This window comes from Equus caballus, chromosome 2 (genome assembly GCF_041296265.1).
Source record: "Equus caballus isolate H_3958 breed thoroughbred chromosome 2, TB-T2T, whole genome shotgun sequence".
Lineage (NCBI taxonomy): Eukaryota > Metazoa > Chordata > Mammalia > Perissodactyla > Equidae > Equus > Equus caballus.
This window is the reverse complement of record NC_091685.1, coordinates 31,338,084-31,351,167: the sequence shown is the minus strand read 5'-3', so window position 1 is coordinate 31,351,167 and position 13,084 is coordinate 31,338,084. Positions and strand designations below refer to the sequence as shown.

Here is a 13,084-nt window from a genome sequence, read left to right as displayed (position 1 = left end):
TCAAAACCTTCATTGCTGATGATCCATTTACAGTCCTCCTCTCTCCGGTTTGGAGATGCTGAGGCTCAGAGAAGTGACCTTGGCTAGTGAGCGGCAGAGCTGCTAGAAGCTGCTGCTAAATTCCAGGTCCACTGATTCCTGCCTGGTGTTGTGTGATTTTTATGCAAGTCTGAGCCTGGCATTCAAGGCCCTCCAGAGTCAAGTCCCCAGCTTAATACCTGGTCCTCATCCTCAGATTGTGAGGATGACATAGCGATAATGCATGGTGATTAAGAGCCCAGACTTTGTAGTAGATGGCCCTGGGTTCAAACCCGGGTCCTGTCACTTTACTAGCTGTGTGACCCCAGGCAAGTTTTGTAAACTCTGAGCCTGAGTTTTCTCATCCCTAATAACCCCTGCCTTATAGGATTATGGAGAAATCTCATGAGATAATGCATGTAAAGCTCTCAGCCAGAGCCTGGTTCATAAAGAACCTCAAAAAACAGCAGCTTTGGTTCCATCTCTAGCCTTATCTCCAGCACACAGACCCTTCACTCCAGTATACATATTTCACGGGTCCTTCAAGGCCCAGCTTAAACTTCACCTTCTCCAGGAGGCCTTCCCTGCCTGCCTCCCCTCTCCCAGTCAGAGTGCCTCTTGCCCTCTTTGGACCCTTATTGTGTTCTGCCTCAACACACTAAGGAGCCCTCAAGGGCTCAGGAGCTGGCCTGTCCCAGATTGGACTGCCAGTTCTCAAATCAGTGAATCTCTCTGTGTGACCTTGGGCAAGTTAGCCAGCCTCTGCTCTGTTTTCATGCCTTGTTTACCAGGTTCTAAGCTCCCTTGAGGACCCAGGTGTTCTGTGTTCTCTCTCTCTAAATGCCCCTCAGCATGTCAGGCCTGGCGGGGCATGCAGAAGGTGGGTAATAAATATTGATTATGCGATTTGCTCATCTTCCCAGCAAATAGAGGCAGAAGTTAATGAGATCTGAAGTCAGAAACTCATGAGGCCCGATGCAGGTTCCACTCTCCACTGCCTGGCTCAGTGACCCTGGACAGGCTCCACCTCTCAACCCCAGTCTCCTCAACCGTAAATATGGAGAATTCTTCCACTCAGCCTATTTTACCGGACTTCAGGGACACTATAAAGTGATGGTGGTGATGAGGCTCATTAATATTTACAGAACCTACTACAGATTCTGAATGTGCCGGGCTCCGAGCCTTGGGCATCTGTTCTGATCCTCATAACACCCCTCTGAGACAGGCACTATCATTATCCCCATTTTACAGATGAAGAAACCTGGAAGGAATTGTGGCAGAGCAGGTTTGGGGAAGGAGCAGAGCCTCAGGGCCAGGAAGGGAGATGGGGGTGGCAGGGTGGGGCTGAGAAGAAAGAAGGGAGCCAGCAGGGGGGCGGCGAGCCAGCTCTCTGCGGTTGAGTTTCGGGCAGCTGGGACTGGCTTTAGAGTTTCACTGCCTGGGAACTGACTAATTCCTGCAAAAGCTGTGGGGTACAGATCTGCAGCCTGGCTCCCCATGTCCCGTCCATTCCTAGTGTGCACTCTTGGTCAGGTCGCTGGACCTCTCTGAGCCTCAATTTCTTCATCTTTGAAATGAAGATGGCAAAAGTGAACTTTCCATTTATGGTGAGGATTCAGTAAGGCATTGGATAGAAAGTTCTCAGAGGGGTGCACAGTAGGTACTTAATACATTTTAGCTAAGATTTATGCGGACGGACCAAAGAGGTCCTCATATGGAACTGAACGAAAATACTTACAGTTTTCCATTCAGGCCCTACACTTCCCCATTTCCCAGGCTTTAATTACATGGCTCCATATGCACAGGGCCCCTCCTCCCTTCCATCCCTACGTGGTCAAATCTGATCCAGCCTTCAAGGCCCTACTCAAATGGTGGAGGGGCAGGAGCAATGAGTCTAGAGTTAGACGTCCAATGACACTTCAAACTCCTTGGGAGCAGGACCATGGTTTGTTTTTACCTTTGTGCCTCCTCCCTGAGAGTGCCAGGCACATAGTAGGCCCGAAGTAGTGACGATGGTGATAACAGCTCATGTCTTCTGAGTACTTCCTCAGTATAAATCCCCCAGCCAGGCCCTTCACATGCATATTATGTTGAGACCTCCCAACTACCCTGTGACATGGGTACAGTTTGGACAGACAAGGAAACTGAGGCTCAAACAGGTAGAGGGGGCCGGCCTGGTGGTGTAGTGGTTAAGTTCACTCACTCCGCTTTGGTGGCCTGGCATTCGCTGGTTTGGTTCCCGGGCACAGACCTATGCACTGCTTATCAAGCCATGCTGTGGCAGGCATCCCACATATGAAGTAGAGGAAGATGGGCACGGATGTTAGCTCAGGGCCAATCTTCCTCAGCAAAAAGAGGAGGATTGGCAGCAGATGTTAGCTCAGGGTTGATCTTCCTCAAAACGAAAAAAAGAGTCATGTAGAGGGACTTGACCAAGGGCTGGTTAAAGATGAAATCAGGATCTGAACTCAGACCTCTGTCTCACAAGGCACTGAACCATTTTGAACAAAGAACTCAGCCCCAGGACCCCACGTGAAGGCGAGTGTGTTCCTCTGATGAACCAGGAGTTGCAGTGCTGCAGACACTGTTGGGGTGGAGTGCACCCCACAACTAGATAAGCGAGGGATGCTTAGTCCCATTTTCCAGATGAGGAAGCGGAGGCATGGAGGACACTAAATGACCTGCCTGAGGCTGCACAGCTGGTCAGGGAGGAGCCCCCATTCCAGTCAGGCCCTGAAGGCCCGGAAAAGTCCCCAAATAGCAAACGTCCCTTGCAGCTGGTGTATCTTCTCCTGAAAAATGCCTCAGATTCCCTCTGCTCAGAATCCTCCTTATCAAAATACAAAATGCTTGATGGAAGCTTCCTGAATGCAAAGACTTCCTGTTCCGGGGCTCCCTACTGTGTTACCTGTTCACGCCAACCCCAAATCAGAGAGAAGCCAAACGGGAGCCATGGGACGGAAGGAAGAGAAACCTCTGCTCCATCTTCTCTGTGCTCCTCTGTACAGGCTGGTCCAACTATTCTATAATAAGCACGTATTACTGTGGGAATTGGAGAGAAAAAGTTGCTTTTTTAAAGAAACAACTTGCTGCTTCAGGGAAGTTCTGCTAGTGATAACAATGCTTTTGCTGGAAAATTGTTAGAATGTGGATTCATGGGTTCTCTGAACTGGCACATAGTAAATACTATATGAATGTTTGTTAAATAAACAAAATTCTGGGCCCTGACACTCTTTAAGCTGTGTGCTCTTGGGCACATCATTGCACGACTCTGGGCCCCAATTCCTTCACCTGTGAAATGGGGCTGAGCATGACTGTCTTATAGGGTTATTGTGATAGGTGAAATCTGGGATGGTACGTGAATGTGCTGTGTGTATGTGTGTGTGGCATAATATTACCAAAATGTGTTGAGAAGGTAAAGGATTTGGATGGACGAACCTCCAAAGAAGATGCACAGAAATGAATAAGCACATAAAAAGATGCTCAACATCATTAGTCACTAGGGAAATGAAAATCAAAACCACAACGAGAATCACACCCACTAGGATGGCTATAGTCAAAAAGACTGACACTAACAATTGTTGGCTGGGACGTGGAGAAATTTTTGAACTCTCATTCATTGCTGGTAGGAATGCGAATTGGTGCAGCCACTATGGAAAACAATTTGGCAGTTCCTCAAAAAAGTTAGACATGGAGTTACCGTATGATCCGGGAAGTCCATGCTTAGATATATACCCAAGAGGACTGAAAACAAATGTTCACACAAAAAACGTGTACGTGAATGTTCATAGCAGCATTAATCATAATAACCAAAAAGTGGAAACAACCCAATGTCCACCAGCTGATGAATGGATAAGCAAAATGTGATATATCCTTACAACAGAGTATTATTCAGCCGTAAAAAGGAATGAAGCACTGGTACATGCCACAACATGGATGACCCTTGAAAACATTATGCTGAGCAAAAGAAACCAGCCACAAAAGGCCGCATATTGTGTGATTCCATTTATGTGAAATGTCCAGAATAGGCAAATCTATAGAGACGGAAAGTAGATTAGCGTTGCCAGGGGTGGGTCAGTTTCATCTTATGAATGAGGAAGCTGAGGCTCAGAGAGGCTGAGTTCCACTGTGCCCGTCTCTCTACGGGACTTTGGACTGGTGGCTTCGCCCCTCCAGGTTTTAATTTTCTCGACTGTAGAATAGAGATAATGACGCATACCTGAGAGACCGGTTGTGCATCCTTCTCATTTATTAGTTCCTTTTCCCTCCTCTCTTGCCTTTCCGGGAGCTGGTGGGCTTTAAGGGTTAAGGCTGCCATCTAGAGGTGAACTCCAGCACCTGCCAAAAGCCTGCCAGGCTGTCTATTCTCATCGTTAACCAGCTACGGGCTTGGGAAGGAGAAAAAGGATGTGAAAGATGCTGCCCTGCTGGGAAGGCCAGGGCTACCAAATTGGCCAGATTCTTTCCAGATGTTTCCAGCCCCTGGAGATGTTTTTCACAGATGTTAGGTCCTGTGGAGGTTGCCCCTTGTTGGAGACGGGCAATTGGATTCAGGTCCCCAAAGAGGTGCCCAGAGGAGTTTGGGGGATGCGCCACCTACAACTCACGTGATTATCAATTTATTCCCTCCTTTTCCCGCGGGAACTCTTTAAAATGCACACCTGACCTGGTCACTCTCTAGCTTAAGGTCTGGCAAGTAGCTCCCCACCACGGAAGGCCACCCCACCCCACCTCCTCGCAGCCCCTCTGATCTTGAGCCCCCTTCACACAGGGACCTTAGGCTCTGATCAGACATGCTTTTGCGACTCCCCCCGCTGACCTGCCTGCTCTCCCTGTTTGCTCACGCTGTTCTCTCCGTTTGGGATGCTTCTCTCTACCTCTTCTACCAGGAAAAAGGGCCTGCTCTCAGACACAAGTTTCTCAGATACACGTCATTGAGGATGCTGTGGACCCCATATGCACACATGACCTCAACCAACACTCAATAAAAATGGGTGTGTTTTCACTCTTCAGACTAACAGAATTGAAACCCGGGACAGCAAACTCAAGACTCCAGATCAATTGCTAACATTGGAAAATAAGACTCAGAATTCTTTTGAAATAAGCAAGACATTCAGTCTTTGCAGTCCAGGTGGCACTGGCCACAGTATGGGAATGGGTGGTGATGGCTTGTACGGCCCATCTCTCAGACCCTGCTCCCCACCTCCTGTTGGGAGCCTCAGTCTGTCATCATTTCGCAGTGTAGTGACGGTCGTTCTTCTGTTCTGTCCTCCCCTCCAGATTTAAGGTGCTGCTTGCCTTCTTTGTCTTCCCACCCCAACACCCAGCCCAGTGCCCCTCGCAGAGAAGCAGCACGAGAATTGCTCACTGAACTGACCTCAGTGGAAGGTTTCTGGAGCCACTGAAAGACCACACCCAATGTCCTCCCGGGAAAGTCTCTGGCCACTGTCAGTCTCGTGTGACTCTGCATGGAGGGGAATGGGAGGCCCTGTGAGGCTGAAGGGGTCGCGGGGCCAGAATTCTCCGGTACCTCCTTCTCCTGGCCTGTGGAGAGAGGAGAAGCAGAACCTCTCCCTTCCGAATCTTGCCCCTTCCCCTACCCTGCCCTTGCGATCATTCCTCCCTACAAAGGCAGGTCAGAAACGAAGCTAACAGCAGCAAAGCAAGCACATTCACACCCCAAATCCACTTCACCGATCCCAACAGCCCTAAGAGGAAGCCACGACTGGCCCCATCGTACAGGGGAAAGGACTGAGGCAGGAGTAGGTCAACAATATGCTGATGGCACACAGCTTGAGTGTCAGGGCCCGGAATTCATTTCTTTACTATGCCAGGCACTGTTCTGAAGGGTCACAAATCTGAACTCACGTCATCCTCATAACGTCCCTCTGAGGTACATATTGCTGCCACTCCCACTTTACAGATGAAGAAACGGAGGCTCAGACTTTAGGTCACAAGGCTGGCGATGGTGGAGCAGGTTTTGGTCCCGGGCTGTCTGAGTTCACCTCTGGACCTCTCTGCTATCTATGCTTCTAGCCTCGAAAGGCTTGCCTTCAGCACGTGTAAAAAGGTTAAGAACACCCCGCTCACAGAGTGGTTGTGAGGATTAGACCAGATATGTGTGAGCGTCCGGAACACGGCAGACACCCAGGAAGAAGAGGTCATAATTTTTGTTCCTCTCCAGCGCCGCAACTGACAATTGCAGCTACTGGCCACCAGAGGGGAGTCATGTGCTGAAGAAGGAAGCCCTTCCCAGGGGCCCGGCTGACCCGTCAATGCTTCAGGATTCTGCGGAGCCCTTTTTCCTCTGCCCAACCCTGGGATCAAGGACACATCTCACCAGTGTGGAACCTCACGGAATGGACCTTCCTGCAAAAGAAATAAGGTTTAGGCCTTAAACGCATCCAAGGCCCCTTTGCCAACACCAGTTCTGGGGCGCGGTGGGAGGATGTATGTGGAGGGGAGCCCAGCTGTGTCCCATTTGATGGTGGGGGGGGGGGGGTGGCAATTACCAGCAATGCCCCTTCTGCTGGCGGCTTGGTTCCTGGAGCCACAGCTGCAGGGCGGAGGGTGGCAGGGAGGGCTCTGGAATTGTCTTCCTGGGGGTTTCCATGGTTACAGATTGATGCAGGCAGCCCACTAGGCTGGCTCCTTTATCTGTATTGTCTTCTGGGGAGACAATGGGCTTTGGGGGTGGGGGGGCACTCCGTGCAGATCACTGCTGCAGCAGAGGCCTTGTGTGCCCTGCTCTGTGAACCCCCTGACCCTGGCTGTGGGGCTGAGAGAGGGGAGCATGGGGGTCAGCCTTGGTAATCACTTCTCGCTTGTGGGTACAAAACTACTGCTGTAGACACTCAAGAGAGGCCATCTTCAAGGCTCCGAAACAGCAAAGCTGCAGAGGAATCGAGGTATTAAATAAAAAGCACACATTTTGGAGTCAGCCATGACCGAATCGTGATTTTGTCCCTTGCTGCTGTGTGACTTGGGCAAGTAATTTCACCTGCTCAGTTTCCGTGTCTGGAAAGTGGGGACAACACCTGCTTTGTAAAATTACTGTGAGGAAGCACCAAGCACAAAGCTTGGTGTCAAGAAGGGGCTCAGAGAGGGCCTGAGCTCAGATGGGCTCCTGGCATGTCTTGGGTCAGAGGACTGGCTCTGTCACTCACTCTTGTGACCTTAACCAAGGCCCTTCTTCTCTCTGGGCCTCAGCTGCCCTGTGTATGATTTGGGGACTTTGAAAGGTTTACAAGGATGAAACGCGATGGTAAGAAAGTGCTTGGAAAAATAGACGTCAAATCCCTAACACACAGCTCTGCTTTTTAGGACTTAAAGCTGTTTTGGAATACACAACAAATGATCAGAGGGGACACGTGGTATTTGGTGAGTGGAATCTTCGGTGCTATGGCAGATGAGAGAGATTTTCTGAATGAGGAAGGGCTCAGAAGGTCTCAGAATCAGGGCTTTATTCCTAAAAGATCTGCCACCCTGTGCCAAAAAGAAACAAAAGCCCAGAGGGGTGAAGGGACTCAGCTCTTTGCCGCCCAGCTTAATCATCTCGCCCCATCACCAACTTCTTCTCCAAGGGAAGGGTGTGCGTAGCTGGGGAGGAAGGAAAGGAGGAAGGGAAAGTTACTGTCATTTATGAGCCACCTTTACATGAGGCCAGTTGATCATTAGCCCCATTTTATACATAAGGAAACTAACGAGTGCTATTATTGTTATACAATGGATTGGCCAAACAATGGAAAAGACCCAAGAATGAAATTAATTTGTCTGCAGCATGGAAAACAGAACTTGCCCTAGGGAAAAGGACGACAATCCCTTCACCTTTCAATCAGCAGCAGAGGGAACCCAAACCTTTTAAACGTCTGTCACTCATCCTTCCATTAGGATGCCCTCAGCCCAGAGCCTCGTTCACAGGGAGCGTTCAAGAAATGAGAATTCCTATCTCCCTCACCATTATTATTAAATTTATTAGTACATATTCAATGCTGGGGCTGAATAAAGGTCAACAAAACTCTCTCTTGTCTTTGAGGAATTCAGCCTAGTGAGAGGGAGGGGCGTACAGGAAAATATCTCTGGCACGTGTTCGACTTTACAATCTACAAAGCATTTTCACATACACCGTCTCGTTGAATTCTCGAAACAACCTTGTAAGAAAGGCATTTTTCCCATTTTAGAGATGAGGAAACTGAGGCTCAGTCGGCTTCAACGACGTGCCCAGACATTGTAAAATATGAATAAAATATGAAAGAAGATAATTTAGGAGGAAAAACACCTTGATTGGATTAACAGATGTGTTCAAATGCAAGAAAGTGTATTAATTGTGTAAGGCACACAGACCGTAGCCCCGTTTTATTAAAGTACATATAAAAGATAGCTTTTATGGAGCTAAAACACCAGCCAGACTTTTAAGAGCTCTCATTTGTGGAGCCATGACTATGTGCAGGCCCTTTTTATGCATTTCTCTGATCCTCACAACAAGCCTGAAAGGTAGAAAGCGTTTCACAGATAAGAAGCTGAGGCTCAGAGAGGCAAAGCTAGGTGCCCAGGGTTGCACAGCAAGGAGAGGAGAGGGCCAGGACTGGCACCCACGGTCTGACACTCAGGTTAAGGGCCAGAGCCAGGAATTCCTCCCAGGTCAGTCTTGCCAAGGAACACGCTCCTGCTGAGATGTGAGCACCCTTTCTCGCTTCACTCCACAGAGCATGATGAGCAGGACAGAGAGCGCAGGCAGTCCTCAGGGCTAAGAGGGCTTGCTTCGGCCCATTTAGGAAGCAGCCCAGCGGAGCATGGCCTTCTCAAAGCGTACATCCGTATGCACATATGTGATTGTGTGTGAAGTTGGCTGGGTGCCGGGTTTCACAAAGCCATGTGATAAAAATCTGGTACATCTTCCTGAAATGTCAATTTCACTAAAAAAAAATGGAGACATTACGATTTTATATTAAAGCACAGATGGCTACAGAATGTATAAGAACACAAACTTCAGACGGTATGCTGAGAGAATGAAAGACAACTAGCATTTGGGGGTTCTCTGTGCCAGGCCCCAGTCTGAAAGTTCTATACATTCATTAATTAATCCTCACTGTCTGTGGCAGGGAGGTTTATCACCACCATTTTATAGATGCAGCCACTGAGAATGAAAGAAGCCAAGTAACTTGTCCAAGTTCACACTGCTAGTGAGTGGAGGAATGTGGGCACACACAGGCATTTCAATAGCCAAATATTACAACATCTGTATTATCCATTGTTTGTTCAAGTTGAAAGTTTACGATAAGATTTGCAGGTGAGGGTGATGACGAAGGAACAGCCCGTGCCCCCTCCCCACTTCCTCTCGAAAAAATCATAAGGGCTGCCAATCCTGAGGAGATCACCTGTGCCAGGTATGCTATCTCCGTTGTCTTATTTAATTCCCACAACCCCAGGAAAGAGGCACTATTGGGAGTTTTACAGATGGAAAAACTGAGGCTCAGAGAAGTGCTGTCACACAGCTAAGGAGTGGCCGACAGGGTTTCAGCACAGGTCTGTCTGATCACCAAGCTGCTGCTCATATCCATGATTTCACCACCTCTGGCCTCCATGTCCCCTGGTGTCCGGGTCGTGTCCCTCCTACCCCAACCCCCAACCCCTGTTCTCTTCTAGAGAGGGGCACTTTCATGAGTGAGATGGTTCTGGAGCAGGCTGAGCCTGGACAGGCTCATGGATCTGAAGCTCCATCCTTCCACCAGTTGATAACACATCTGCCGTGAAATAACTACAGACCCCAATAACGGGAAAGTAGTAGCTGGACACTGATTGGATGACGCCAACAACATTGCCACCCCAGAAAGATGAGGAAAGAATTCTGTTAGGATTCTGACAACCATGCCCAGCCAGCTCCGTGGTGGGGTTACTATGGCTAATACCAGGCGCTCTACCTACGTCATCTTGTTTAGTCATCACAGCAATCGTGTGAGGCTCAGAGAGGATCAAATAACTTACCTGTCGATGGCACAGCTCACACACGACAAAGCTCGGAGTTCAACCAGCAACTGTCTGATTCCCAGACTCACAGAGAGAGTACCCGCAGGGCTGCGGTGGCTGGCAGAGGCCACTCTGTGTGATCCATTGCTTTGCACAGATTTAAATGAGCTGCGGACATGGAAAGCACTGGACGTGCTGGAGACATGGCCTCTGACACTTACCCCAGGGTGACCTTTGGCAGGTCTCCCAAATCTGTGAACCTCGTAAGGGTGAAATGGAGGCAGCGCCCCCTGTTCCTGTTACCACGCAGACTAAGATGCTGTGAACTACTGAATGCCTCTTCTGAACAATTTCTTGGCACTCTGTTTATATATGGAGTCAAACCTGCAGTGGAAAATGCAATTGATAGGGTGCAGGACCAACATTCAGGCCCCTCGAGGCCCACCTGGATGAACCCTTGACGGAACCTGGGACCAACCCTTCACACATCTGAGTCACTGCAAGACCTGCCAGGGGCCCCGGTGGGGGAGGGAGGTGTGTGAGTCAGGGTGTGTGTTAGGGGTGTGTGGCTGTCTGGCCTGATGGTCCCCAAGTCCTCATCTCCTCCCTGCATACCTAGAGGGCCCAGTACCCAAGTGTGTCTTGAAACCCGTTTTTTTTTTTTTTGAGGAAGATTAGCCCTGAGCTAACATCTGCTGCCAATCCTCCCCTTTTTGTTGAGGAAGACTGGCCCTGAGCTAACATCCATGCCCATCTTCCTCTACTTTATATGTGGGACGCCTACCACAGCATGGTGTGCCAAGCGGTGCCATGTCCACACCAGGGATCCGAGCCGGCGAACCCTGGGCCACCGAAGTGGAACGTGCACACACAACCGCTGTGCCACCGGGCCGGCCCCTGACACCCGTTTTTTGATGGTAGAAATGGCACAGGTCAAACACAAAGTGAGGGTCAGGAAGAACCTGGCTCAGTGAGCGTGTGGGTTATTCTGGGGAGTCTGCTGTGCATTGGGTACCCTCATTGTCACACAACGCACACTTTTAGCCCCCAAGCCGACCAACTGCCAGCTGGCCAGCAACCACTTCGACTTAGGGTAATGAGTTCCATATGTTTCCATAAGGACCCAGCTAAGCTTTTCCCCAGCAGTGCTTAAAAAGTGCTCTCTCCCCTCCCTGGCTTCCAGCTCATGCTTGGCCACCCTTGTTTCATTTGCTCCTAATGAGGGCAGGACGGAGGGGGCTGGGTGGCAATGACAAGGAGACAATGCTTTAGGGAATCAGCATTCTCTGACTTCACATTTCCCGACTCTCAGGGTGGGGGGCTGTGCATCCCACCAGCCCCTTACAGTTACTCTGTGAGAGCTGTTTGAGTCCCTAAGCCTCGCAGGGCCTCAGCGGCCCCATCTGTAAAATGGGAATAACACTCCTTGCTCAGGATAGGCATACTACACAAAAAAAGCCCCAGATAGGAAGCTTGGAGGCTTGGGTCTGAGTCCTGTCTTGACTACTAACTTGCTGTGTGTCCCTGGGTAGGTTCCTTTCCCTCTCTGGGCCACAACTGTGACCTCTGAAGGCTCTTCTATCCCTGACAGGCTTTGGATTTATGAACAAATGACAAAAGGTGCAGGGAACAGCATCTTCTTACCTGTTAAACATGGGTGGCTCCAGGATGGGGTCCCCCAGAAGCTTAAGGCTACCCTACCATGGCCAGTGTTACCGCCAGTCTGGGCTCCCTTTGACCACAGTCTGGCCCGATGAGGGTTTCTGCCTCTAGCTTCTGGCACAAAGTAGGAGCAGAGTGGTGCTGAGCACAGGGAGTGGCCCCACATGGAAGGTCAGCTCCATGGCTTGGGTGACGGGGGAGGCTGTGGTCAGCCCCCAGCACGGAGGGATAGGAATCTGAGTTCTGAGGCCTCCAGTGCCCTCCTCCTATCTGGCTTGTCAGAGGCAAGCCCCAAATCCTGGTCTCAGGGTGACCTACTACCCTGATCCGGAGGTCCACTGACCTTACTCACACACTGACTCACTAACCTTGACCTCTGACGCTGCTCAGACCAACCCTCACACCCTGTCTGCGAACGGGGCCCCCAGACTGACTGCTGCCAACTTCTGCCCACACGTATCCCCAAACCCTGCCACAGTCTGGCCGAACCCCAACAACTCTGGCCACACTCTGACTCTCACCCCACTTTCAGACTGACCCCTGATTTAGGTCACAGAGAGACCCCTCGACCTTGCCACAGCCCGACCCTTAACGGGAGGGAGAAATAATCAGAGAACAATTACATGCTCAACTCTGAGTGAAACAGGACATCAGGGAGGAGAGCGGGGAGCAGGGTGGGGAGGGAGGCTGGGGTGGAGGGCAGAGGCTTCCCGGAGGATCCCGGTGGGCCGGGGGCCACACTCGGAAGGTCGGCGAGGCCTTGTGCGGGGCACGTCGCAGGCGCTCGAGGAATGCGAGCTGCCTGAAAGAATGGAGGAAGGAAGGAACGGGGTGCGATCCAGGGCGGCCGCCCGGCCGGGGCAAAGCTGCCGAGGCAGGAAGCGGGGTGGGGGCGCGCCGAGGCTGCAGCGGCCCGAGCGCAGCTGGGGGCAGCGGGAGAGCAGTCGGGTCAGCGACTCCGCCGGGTGGGGGGCCCCCCAGGCCGGGAGGCTGGGAAGCGGGAGGCCGCGCTGCTGGCAGAGCGGAGGGGGCGCCGCGAGGCTCCGGATGGGCTGGGAGCCCCGCCCGCAGGCTGCGGAGGGAGCCGGAGCCAGAGTGGAGCCAGAGCTCAGACATCCGGGCGCCAGCGAACACCTGCGAGCGGCCCCCAGGGCCCGCGGGGGGAGCGCGGGGCGCGGGGCCGGGGGCGGGGCGCGGGGCGGGGCCGGCGCAGCCCCGCCCAGCCGGGCCCGGGGCCACGTGGGCCGAGACTCCGCCCCGCCCAGGCGCCGCGGAGCTGCGGGCGGGGAGCGGCTCTCTCCCCGGAGGGCCGGGAGCGGGCCGAAGGGACCTCTTGGATCGGCTCTGCGGGAAAGAGAGAGCGACAGGAGGTTTCTAGGGTGTAGTCTGGGGGATGAAGAAGCGTGGAGGCCAGGAGAGGTGATGAGACCGGGAAGAC

The 13,084-nt window shown here is 51.6% G+C and overlaps 1 long non-coding RNA gene across 1 annotated transcript; it reads right to left on the bottom strand.

The window, feature by feature from the left end:
* Window positions 1-7,967: 7,967 nt before the first annotated feature.
* Window positions 7,968-12,804, bottom strand: LOC138920792 (uncharacterized). The gene is made up of 3 exons (XR_011432589.1): window positions 11,629-12,804; window positions 10,206-10,368; window positions 7,968-8,933 (listed from the first exon to the last, which is right to left on the bottom strand). It is a non-coding gene; the product is annotated as an uncharacterized lncRNA (long non-coding RNA).
* Window positions 12,805-13,084: the final 280 nt, after the last annotated feature.